The 13,092-nt window shown below is 27.7% G+C and overlaps 1 protein-coding gene across 1 annotated transcript in view; it reads left to right on the top strand.

Moving 5' to 3' along the window:
• Positions 1–13,092, top strand: part of LOC132934696 (doublesex- and mab-3-related transcription factor A2-like) — a 145,068-nt gene that overhangs the window by 121,610 nt on the left and 10,366 nt on the right. The window contains exon 4 of the mRNA XM_061001019.1: positions 5,422–5,517. The gene's annotated coding sequence lies outside the window, so the exon portion shown is untranslated. The remainder of the gene's footprint in view (positions 1–5,421; positions 5,518–13,092) is intronic.

The raw sequence follows: 13,092 nt of genomic DNA, 5'->3' as shown, positions 1-13,092 counted from the left end.
TGGGTTTAAAATTATAAGCATTAATGTTTAAAAATTGTTAGATGTGATCATACCAATAGCTATCTATATAGCTACCTTAAATTTGTTTAGCCTTTAATGAAGTGTTCATTTACACAGTATAGATTGTATCTACACAAATTTAAGTTCACATACAAAGTAATTGTGATTTTTCCTAATTATTTGTGTAAATAACATATTGTATTTTCTTGCAAATTGTAAAATTTGAAATGTTAACACAAGTCGGTAAGTAAAACCATGTACAAAATATCTCAAACATCTTACGATTATTAATTCATAATGATATGAACGTTTAAAATTTAATGGGGACGGAAAGTATCAATATTTCTAGAGATTTACTTTTAATAACCACCCGACATATTTATGATAAGCTAATGATGTATATACCTACCTACCCATACACTCATTTTTATATCGTTTTAAGTTAGCGTACTAAGACGTAACGTTGTTTCAGTACAAGGCTACTCATTTCGTACCTATTTTATTATACGATATTCAATAAAATATGTTGAACATCATCTTCACTCATAAATTATTTTTACGAGCACTTAAAAACATGAAAAACGTCCCATGAACACAATAGTGAACCGAACACCGCTCATAATCATTTCGCAATGTGAAGTATTATCATTTCTTTCAAACGCAACTCGCTGTTTGTATATAGTATATTATATATAGGTACCTATGGGCTATGCTATATAACAATAATAACTACAACAACAATATGCACGGTCGCGACGAATTGTGCCACGGTGAACGAATCCAGACGATACAATAATAATATTAGGTATATAATAGGTCTATTGCGTGGCTTGTTTCTTTTTATTGACACAACATGAAAATCTGTAGCAACATTATGATGGGTACACACGAGTTGCATGAATCGCGCACAAAAAAAATTATAGAAAAAAGTTCATTTCTAAATATATATTTCACAAATGGTCTGAATTTATCGGAATTTTGTTCAGATAAAATAAATTTAGTGATTCTAAGGGACTTGCGCTCGGCATGAACAGCCTCGTATGAGAAATGTTCCAATGGTGGGCGGTGGTGGCACGGATAGAAAAATATATAATACACACATTACTCATTAGGTATAGGTTGTAGTGTTGTACACAATACAACGACAATAATATTACTATTCAAGTCTTGTAAATATGGCTAAGATGCATTTCTCCGACTTTTAAGAGTTGTATGATGTTTTTCTAGTACGATTTTATATTATGTGTCGATGCTTAGACGCTTACTGATTTTCATTTAATTTGGATTAAGGTTATTAATTGGTACAACTATTGGTGTATGTGCGCTCTGTGCCTCGTCGACTTTGCCCTCGTACCTACATCACCAATAGCAATCCATATCGCAGGCCGCAGAAATAATCATATGCACATCTACCCGCCTACTTTGTCTAAACTTTAAAACTGACCCAACTACCTTAATTTTATAATAGAAATACGTTATTTGATTTTTGAATTTTAAAATTTATATATTAGAAATCGATTTTTAGAGTTTAAAAATAAATAAATAATTTTTATTTCAAGTAAACCAAAAAAACTACTATGAACTATAATAGCAATACAGTAAAATACAGTAAAAATATTGATTTACTAATCGGGACGAACACCATGAGACATGATGGTATACACGAACGATAGTATAGTATTATGAATTCGTGTGCACAATTTTCGGACTAAACGTATTCTTTACTAACTTTATTATGTACGTACATCAATACATTTATTTTAAACATGTTTCATAAGCTGGGGCAGTTTTTCTCCAAAAATGAGTTACCGTTTTCCTTCACTACACGTTTTCCTTAAAAAAGGTACTTTTCATTATTAACCACACATATTTTTGGACTAGAAAGTCTTTTTCCCCCCAAATATTTAAATTATACCTATATTAAAAGTTTAAATATTAAAACTATTTATTTTATTTGTACTATGTTTGAAATTAAGACACAAATTATTTCATTTGTATTCTATATAGTATAGGTATATAAGTATAATATAATATAAAACTTCTAATATTCACAAAATATAGCTAATTATAAATTAACGATAATTTTTAAATTACATTTTCATTTGAAGTTATTATAGTTTTAAATTAATACTTTACTATATTTTATATCAATGGTTTTAATTTATTTCACATATTTTGATATTATTTATCATAGATAGATATTGCTATAAATTACAACAATATTTTTAACCATAAAATTATGATCTAAACATTATTACAGTGCACCTAATATTATAACAACTATCATACATTTGTACCGCGCTGTTGCAGTTATGGGTACTCGCGAACAGTGCAAAATATAATATAATAATATTATGTACTTACCTATTTAAAGACTTCCGTTATCCTCGTCACGTTTGTGTGCATGTGATGGACTTTTATTACCCAACGTCGCGTCTACCTACATAACATTATTTTAATATGAACACGCGTGTTACTGTGTTAGATAGCCGCATAAAACGTGATAATATTGATAAGGCGCTGGTCGAAAAAATACAGTCTTTCAGAGAAACGGGAAATTTTAAAACAAATCTCACAGAAGTATTAAAAAAAAAAAAAACATTTCCAAGTTTAAAAACAAAAAGCAAGTAGTATGCCATTAAGTGGTGTCCCAAGGTTATAAATCTCGTGTTTTTAAATTATTATCCTTAGGGCGGTGTCCATTCATACGTAGGTACTACTTACCATATTCCTGAGAATGAACGCCGACATGGTATTCCATGTAAAATCTCTCTGGGAATCGCCTGAAAAAGCACCTTCACGGGGAATTCCCATGTTGTGAGCCAATCACACTTGTCCATTATTATTGAGTTAGTAATTGTGCAGAAATTAATATTACAATCGACACTACTACGGTGCTGCCAACACTAGGGTCCCAAATTTCCCCGTCTCCACGATTGGCCCTGTATATACAGTGTGTAGGTACGTGTGTAATATTATAATGTAATGACGATATATTGTGGAAAATGTACGTCTTGCCCGAAGAAAGCTGTCGCTCTTTTCACCGGCCTACGTGAGTTGCGCATATAATATATTTTCACATATCCGTTCGTTGTCGTTATATATTATGTGCATCGTAAAATGAGTAGGTACCTACATTTTTTAACGATAGGTTCTGCAGACGGGCGATATTTAAACTCGCTGTTGTTCAGGGGGGGAGGGGGTAAGGGGAGGCTCTACACACTCGTAAACGCATCTATATAATATATAATATTATTATGAACATATGTGTGTGTGTGTGTGTGTGTGTATAAGCGCTTCTATCTGTTTTATCGTAGCATCTTAATGTAGGTACGTTTCTTTTATGTGAGTGTGTGTGTGTGTGTAAGTCGGCTCGTAAAGAAAACGTAATTACGCACTGTTTAGCCGACGCCGAAACGAGTAGCTGCGGTGCGTGTGCGTTGCGTGCGCGAATATTTTTTGGTTCAAAACGATATATTGTTATAAACTTATAATAAATCAATGATTGTGCTGAAAAACAAACTTTAATAATAAAACATATTTTTTTTATACATACTTTAACGGCGTCGAACAACAATTGTCATGAACAGCTACAGACTACTACAGTTGGTATACATATCATTATTATACATATTATCACATATTTTTTAGGCGTTTTGTGTGAAGTAGGTTGTAGGTTAGGTATATGCACAATTAGCTTATTTAAAAACGGTTTAAATCGTATAGCGGTTACTATACTAATATTTTCCACATAGTTTTTACGCAGGACGTTTTAAAAGTTGTAAGCAAAAAATTGTAATATGGTGAACGCGTATAGGTATTGACTATTGCATATAATAGGGAATATGATGGGTAGCTAATTGACTAGTAGATCAATTTTAATGAATTAAATAATCGTTATAGGTTATTGAAATAATCAATTTTGTACTTATATGTAAATTGTAAACTCTTGGACAAAAATACCTATTGAATAAACTCTAAAGTGACTCTAAGCCGGTTTTCTGTTTTTTTGTTTCCAGTAATAATTGCTACTTTTAAGGAAATTACTTAATGTGGGTTTAAATTGTCCATATAATTATATATAATCATATTATTTAAAAAAATGAATATTTCCATTAATTTAAAAATACATATTATCACAGCATATAAATTTAATTTAAGTTAAATCCACAAACGAAACGCATAACAATTAGCCTTAGCAAAATAATATTCAATTGTATTGTTTGTTTGTTAAATATTGTCCCAAAATCAAAATAAAATCAAAAAACAATATATAATAGAAAACTATAAAACATCGCAGCACCGCACAACGTTATATTCGAATTAGATATCACATCGACTTTCCAATTTTGAAATATGCCCATAATAAAATTGCCATGTGGTAAAACATAAATAAAAAATATTTATAAAGTAGTAAAAAAAAACGAGATATAATAAAACTATAAGTTTGTTAGGTCTTTTGTACGTGACATAAAGTACGACTGTGAAATAATGTTAAGCATAAAGTTATTGAATAAAAAAAATTGAAATGCCTAAAATAACCACATAAGAAATAATAATAATATGTAATGAGATTTAAAAATGTTCAATAAATTAAGGTAGTTGTTTATCTCGGCATAATATGATTCTTCTTCAAAATGGATTTTTAGTAATTTTACCTACCTATATTAAATACATATAAAATATATAATACATAAAAATTAAAAAAAGCGTATGCCCAAATCAGATTTACGTATTGGTACTATTATATAGGTTACTAAATGTATACTAATATTCCTTAATACTAAATACTATAATATAATATAATAGTATAAAAATAGTTCAAAATAGTATGATAGTTGTTAATATTCAAAAAGTCTATTAATTAGTATATGTTATGAAATAGCTAATCTAAAATATGATTACCTTTATAATACATAACATATAGCTACTTAAAATTGGCAGATATTAGTATCTATAGTTCGTATATTTGAATAATATCGAATGCCTTTGAAATCAGTAACTTAATATTATTATTTAGCACTGATTTCAAACTAATACATTTAATATTAACAATAATATATGTAAAACATTTCTATTAGAGCAATGTAAGTATACTAATATAAGCTAATAATAATAAATAATTTAGTAAACTATATTTAAATTATAAACGCTCATTACTCATTTGTCATTTTATTTTGAAAATTTGAAGATTTTGAGTTGTTGTAATCTAAAACAATATTATGTTTAAAACAATTTTAATATTAACAGTAATATTCGCAATCATTTTAATCATACAACACAAATTTAATGCGTATCGAGAAATCAGTGATCTTTGATAAGCTTTAGTTGTAGACAATTTTTTAATTAAGTACCATAATGTAGTTATTTAGTCAATAAAGATTAACACAATAATGTTATGGACAATGTAATAATTTATAGATCAGTAATGAATGTTCACCTAATCAAAATATACGGGACCAAGAGTGAAGCGGCCTCATCTACCACTATCTATTAGTTTCAAGTACCATCAAATACGTAAGTAGTGTTTTGTATAATTGGACAAATTATAAAATAATAAATTATCTTATCTATATTTTGCATAATATAATATGCTGAAAAATAGAAAAAATTATAATTTCTTGTATGATATTAATCGTAATAGGCACACTGTCAGCCGTCAAGTAAGGCACCTACCTATGTGTACCTAACTGACCAAACCTAATTGTGTTCCATGCACCAATATTATTAAAACAGACTAATTTTGCATTTTTTTACTAGTGTCTTTTACTATAAGTTAACCATGTTAATTTTTATTTCTTCCGATGACAACATTATATTTACTTTTAATATCATATTTTAAATTAGAATATTAATTTTATAATGCATTTTATGTATATTGGTATATTTAAGTGTCTAATTTTGAACCAATATACAATTTTGTATTATAAATAAATTATTTAATATGTAATTTGTGATTGTAATACTTACCTATGTAGTTAAATATATATTTTAAAAACAGGGTTTTGAGTTAAATACACGTTATTGTTAAATCATTTTCTACCTTTGTTTAAAATTAACAATATAGCAGTATAAATAGGTATTAAGGAGCCTATATATAACCTTCCTTAGTAGGTATTCAATAAATTCATTTATTTGTATTGAAGTAGTTTTTTGTTGATTACGATAGAAATAATTTATAACGAATAAATTAATATTTAACATCATTTTGTCGATTATTGTTTAAAATCATCGACAGAACGAATTGCTAATGAACATCATCATATGAAAATAGTTTTAAAAATACATTTTACTTTTTTGCTCGTAGCCCGTAGGTACACACCTACATTAATAACTTCATCAAATTTATGGAAATAATATTATACAGCTAAAATCAAGTGTGACGTGTTTGTAAATTATAATTATTCATGCACCTATATATTTTATTTATTTATTTATTAGTAAATCAATGGATTTGAGTGGTCTTTTGTGGATCAATCGCTCTTTGAAATAATGTACAGACTATATGGTGTGAGCGAGCCAGTAGTTCATAATTATCTGATATAATTAAGTTATATTAATAGTAAAAATATTCAGGGCATCAAAACAACAAAATTAAATCTTCGCAAATAATGTATAAAAGAATTTATCATAATTTTTTTTTTATGATTGGGTGTATTTTTCGAAGGCTAATAGAAATAGAATAAAGTAAAATATTATATCTAATATTGTCAATATTTTCACCTCATCAGGTTAAGAGTGTAGGTAATTGGTCTTATTTCGTTTTTCCAACGCAGAGCAAATCCCTTTACTCGTGTTTAAATTGATTCCTAGATGATTTCTGTAAGTTTAGGTTTTGCGTGGTAAAGTTGCCGATAACACCTGACACGTTGAAAAATGCAAGCAAGACTCCACCGTAATGTCGTTAATTATGTATTTAACTTTAGAGCAGAAATTTAGTTTGTGCCATTTGTTGTGCTCCATGGCCACTTCTTCCGCCATGTTAGTATCGTCGTTTGTAGATTTTTTTTAAAACTATATTATCGTTTTTTTTTCTTTAATTTAGCTCATTACGAAATAAACAATATTTAATACCTATAAAAGTATAAAACAAAATCCATCATATAGTAGTATACAAAATATTTTATATTATTATCATACAACAAAATGATCTTTAAAAAAAAAAATGATTAAATGGGTGTCATTCTGAACAGTAGGCAGTGTTGTGCATTATCTAGCTAAAAATATTTATTTTATTATCTTATCTAGATAAAATAAGACTCCACGCCTTTGCTTGCATTTTTCAACGTGTCAGGTGTTCTCGGTAACCTCACCACGCAAAACTTAAATTTACAGAAATCATGAGGGGTTAATTGAAACATGGGTGCAGGGATTTGCTCCGTGTTGGAAAAACGAAATAAGACCAATTATACTCTTGGCCAGGAGACAAAAGTCCAAGAGCTGGTCACTAACATGACAATGTGACAGTCGGTTTTATATAACATCATACCGTGTATATTCGTGATTTTCATTGGATCCTGGAGTGACAGGACATAGATAATTTAAAATCAATACATCCATCGCTCGACTCGAATCTAAAAGTAATAAGTTAAACATAATAGAAGTAAAAAGTTAGTTATAGTTTATGAAATATCCCCGAAAGTATTTTCTGTACGTGTGATAGAATGGCCACTTGTCTGATTTAACTATATTATAGTGTTATAATATTTTATAAATAATAGATTCATTTTTAATATCACAAAATATAAAATTACATTTTATATTTGTTGGCTTTAATACTTACAAAAATATTAAAACCGCTGGTATAGTTAATCCTCCACCGAGGAGGAAGTAAGCTCCTGGGAAAGTTTTCATTGTTGCTTTATAAAACGCACTGTACATCGGTACATATATCATTGGAACAAAAGCCTTAAAAAGTCCTACTACAGCACTTACTTGACCTAAACAATGATATTGTTATCATAATTAGGTTAATACTATATTTCAACCGTTGCAATAGTTTAAAAATTAGCAAGTTCGTCTGGAGTGACAAGTTTAGTGGATATAGATCCAGACATCTATAATTGAAACGGAACCAGCGGCATGAATAATTTCCACAACTGGGCCATATTTATGATACCCACCATTGTAGTTATAAATACATTTATGCTAATCATTGGCAAAAATCGGGAAAGGAGGGAGGGGGGTTGAAAAGGCTTAGCAGCCCTCCCAAAAGTCAATCAAGTCCCATCCTTTTTTAGTTTTGTAGGATCGAAGCCCACCTCTTACATTGATGTTAATAATGTTATCCCCCTTGAAATTGTAATGGATTTCCGCCTATGGTTCTAATGATTTAAAATAATGATACGAAATTACGAAATAATATGTGATTATATATTAGAAATTCTGGTGAAATCATATATTATCTGTGATCATTTATTGATAAATTCTGAGTGGAACGATAAATGTATTGATTTTATAATTTATATAATGATGGGTGTTTTTTTTTGTCTGTGTACACGATAAGTAGTCGAAATAATGCTTCGATTTTTAACTTAAGTGTTTTGTTCGATGGGAAAGCGAATATTGTTGGTCCATTGGGGAGGTCAAATTTAAATATTCCCAATAGTTTTCAAAAGTGCCAAGAAAAACAACATACAAATTAAGGAAAAAAGGGAACTTTTACGAAAAATCGATTTTGGTTTTTGGTGTAAACCTAAAAATAATGAATATACATGAAATTTCACTACAATGAAATTTGAAAAATATTAAAAATCCTTAGTCACAGTTTTTTTTTATAAGCATTTAAAGTTAATGACAAAATACGAAAAAAAAACGAAAATTAACAAATTATTTTAAGTTGAGAATTTCATAAAAATTTTTCTTTTTAAATCTAAGATTTGAAAATGTAATACAAGATTATTCATAAGTTTGGCTACCCTTATCAAAAAAAAAAAATGTCTACAAGCAAATCAAATTAAATTTTTATGAGCGTTTGAAGTTCATATTTTTATAATATTGGATATTCACTCGATTTCTCATGAGCGGTTTTGTTATTTTATTGTTATTCAAAAACGAATTACTGTATATACATGAACATTTTACCGAATGTTTATATTTTCGTTTTCTATACACCATCAAATTTTTAAAATATTTTAATTCTTTTTGAGCTGTTTACGGACATTGTCAGTTTTAAATTTGTTTAGTTTTTTTTTTCTATAAATATCAATAAAATTGTATTTGTTGGGTAAAAAAGCGTGAATATTTAATTCAAGGCTACTGATATATTGTTATAATAGCAGTTGAAAAATATTAATAATACAAAGGCACAATTTTTTTTTATGAAGATTTCAAGTTCAAATTTTGACAAAATTTATCAAATTTAAAATTTAATAATTATTTTGTAGTTAAAAATTTATAAAATGTCCAAATTGTATAGCTAAAAATTGAAAATTTAAAACAAGGTTCCACCTAAATAGGTTATATATAAATTACTTTATCCTCAAATATAGGTACTTAGTAATATCATAGGCTGACTGACCGTTTTCGCTCAGAATTTTTCTTATACAATGATATTATATCATTAAATTCAAATTTAACACCATCCATTTCAGTGACCTACTTGTAACCTACGTACAGCAGAGCGCCACCCACTTGCCCACTTTTTAATAATGAATTTACATGATTCTTGTTTATTAGTTATTAGTGTTATCAGTAAATAAGTAATAACTTATTTTCTTTATTTGTTAATACGTTTCATTGGTCCAGTTACCTACATGGCGATAGAAATATATTTGGAATGGGTTATGGAAACCGCAAATCTTGGGGTGATCTCACATTATATAGACGCACGGTCAATATCTATAGATACTATATCGCTTTAATTATATCTTACGTATATAATATGTCTATTGTCTATTAATAATATTATGTTCCTATTGTGTATACATCACGTGTACAGCGTATTGTGTGTGTATATCAGCTAGGTAGTAGCCACACACCTACCGCATAGGTACAAATTAATATAAACGAGAATTTTCTCATTTGAAGTGAGTTGATGTATAATAATATATTATAAATTCTATTAGTAATCGTATATCTACCACAATTTATTATAGTAGGTATTTAATAATTTGTGAAATATTTCATAGGTATACCGCATACGTTTATACAATAATTTATTATAATAATATAGAGGTAGGTACATGTTATTATTTCAGTAGTTGTGTAGTAGTCGCCGCTTATTGAGTTCTTGGTTTCTGAAACAGAATATTTTTCTGGGAATTTCAATGTAATAATTATTAAAATAAAATTTAGAACGAGTTTTTAATTGGTTATAATATTTAAACTTTAAAGTTTGAATGAAAAGTGTAATGGAAAAACGTTTTCGGTATTTTGTGTTACTTCAATCCACTCATCTGAACATTCAAATTGTAATGAATCACCCCTTATATTTATACAAATAGAGCTTTGTTGAATCAAAGGAAACAGCTTCGTTTAAATGTATTTTATAGCACAGCGTATTGGTTATAATTTAATACAATTTAATGCTGACACATTATTTTTTTAGTACTTACAGCTTAGTAACCTATAATTAATATTTAATTATTTGACAAAATAATTAGGAAATGTAAAAATGCAATAAGCTTTTAAAGTTATAGTTTTTGATATTTTTAATGGAGACTTATTGAGAACCATTACTGGTATTATCGTGTTACATTCTTGGAAACCATTTCCATTGTACAGTTTTTCAAAGCCAATTCGTTCAGATACTACATTTTCTAACTGATGAATGAGATTACTCGATGTTGAAAATTTGACCGTTGTTATTTTGTCTGCTTATGTTTACCAGGAATTTTCTCTTCATACAGGTACTATAATATATAATTGTGATAGGAATCGGAAACTATGACTATGGTATGGGGGAAAAGGGGAAACATTTTAGAAATTTAATATCCCCCCCCCTATTTAAAAAGTTAGTATAATGTATTATTAGAGCTATAATATTGAGGTACCCTAAAAACTGTAGACAATTATGTGAATAGGAAGCCTTATAAAAATACATTATACAAATCTTTATTATATTTCATAGAAATATTATCGATAACAATAATGTGATCCTTCTTTTTAATCGAAACAGTCTCGTACTAACCACTTTTATATCGAAGCAAACCACGTCCGTCAAGTTGGCGCTACCACATTATGCAGGATTTATTATGCAATAAGACTTTTATCAATAAATATAATATGATAATTTGTTAGATTTTCATAGAGCATTTTCAGATTTTGTTAGGTTCCCAACAGACAAACATGCCGGTGCCTCTATAGTAAATTTGGACACACCCACCAGTACTATGAAAAACTACAAAGAAATTATACAAAAATGTTCATACCTATACGATAGCCTTACTTTCCTTGGCCCCGAGAGTTAGTAAGGATCCCAATGTTTTTAACGACTGTATCGGATAATGTAAATTTAGATCTTTATTTCCACATGTTGTTGAATTAATATAAATATATATATATAAAAAATGTTACAACTATACCCAATATAATCTAACCCAATACAGTAAAAATTATAGCAGTCACTACTCATTAGGGACAAATGTAACTTACATATTTTTTTACTTTTTTATTGTTATAAAACTTATAATATATAATAGTTACTTTTAAATAAAATAAAACATATCTTTGGTAAACAGATTATATTAAATAATAACATAATTTTTACTTTTAAGTTGTTAAAACACTTATGAGTTATGACATAATAACCTTAAATTAAAAGAAATTATAACTTTAGAAAACAGATTATCTCAAATAATAAATATCAACACAACTTTTGACTTTTAAATTATTAAAAAACTTATAACATAATATCATTTAAAATTTAAATAACATAAAATAAAATAGCCGCAACTGTGTATCACAGGGGTTTATTACAGAAGGTAACTGTTACATTTGTACCTATTCATGATTTTTTAAAATACTTAAGGATTAGAAAAAATACTGACTAGTTCTGACTAGAGTTCTCAGACCATAACCAACAAAAACTACATCATTTTTGGAGTATATCAAAATAACTTTAGCCTAATATAATAAAAATCCGTACTCAAATACTAAAGGAAGTATATGACCTTCATTTACTTTCTGTTATCAAAAACACGTTAATTTTTTTTTTCAAACAATTATCTTGTTATCATAATTTTGATAAGGAAACATCAATTGTTATACAGGGGGATCAATTTTTAAATTTATTTGAGATTTTTTTATTGGTTATTGAACAACGTATGTCCATATTAAAATTGTACCATGTTATAATTGTACCCGGTCTCTCTACAGAACAATACTATAATATTCAATTTACAATTTAGATTTGTATTTATTAGCCATTCTGAAGCACTCACAAAATTTGTTGAGAAACGGCTTCTTTTATACAATTTTTATTGACATAAATTATTATTAGGGGAATTTACCAACCCCCTAAATACTGCTAATCTCCTCAGATGTTTTATCTAAAATGATTTTTATAATGTTACAAAATTATAAATTATTTAAAAAAATATTTTCTATAAACTTTCTATCATGATTACAAAACACTCAATAATATTTTAAAATTTTTATATAAAATAGATATATTTATAATTACTACTACCCAACTTGGTCCGTGAAAATGAATACTTATATAAAATACGACACTCGACTGCACGAGTAAGATCAATGTAAGATCAAACCTGTATTGTATTCTCAAATTTGCTTCTTAATTGAGTACATAAAGCAACTGATTTCACCAAATTATTTATTTTTGGCAATAAAATGTATTAGTTACTATACAGTAAAACACGTGAAATAATGTCGTTTTGATCCTGGGGTTTCAAATTATTTGATCAAAATGATTTTTCTTTTTTACCAATTCCAATTAAAAATTATCACTATTTGATTTTATCTGATAAAATTAAGCCAACGAGTTTCAATTTTTGTAATTAATTATAAGTAAAATAATAGAAAATGTTGCCAACTTAGTTAAATTTTATATACATATATAAATTGTATACATAATTTATATTATTTATAATTTTTAATAGATAGACAGACAGATTGCAATAATGAGTTGTA

Source organism: Metopolophium dirhodum, chromosome 1 (genome assembly GCF_019925205.1).
Source record: "Metopolophium dirhodum isolate CAU chromosome 1, ASM1992520v1, whole genome shotgun sequence".
NCBI lineage: Eukaryota > Metazoa > Arthropoda > Insecta > Hemiptera > Aphididae > Metopolophium > Metopolophium dirhodum.
Note: the sequence above shows the minus strand (reverse complement) of the source record. Positions and strands in the feature narration are given on the sequence as shown.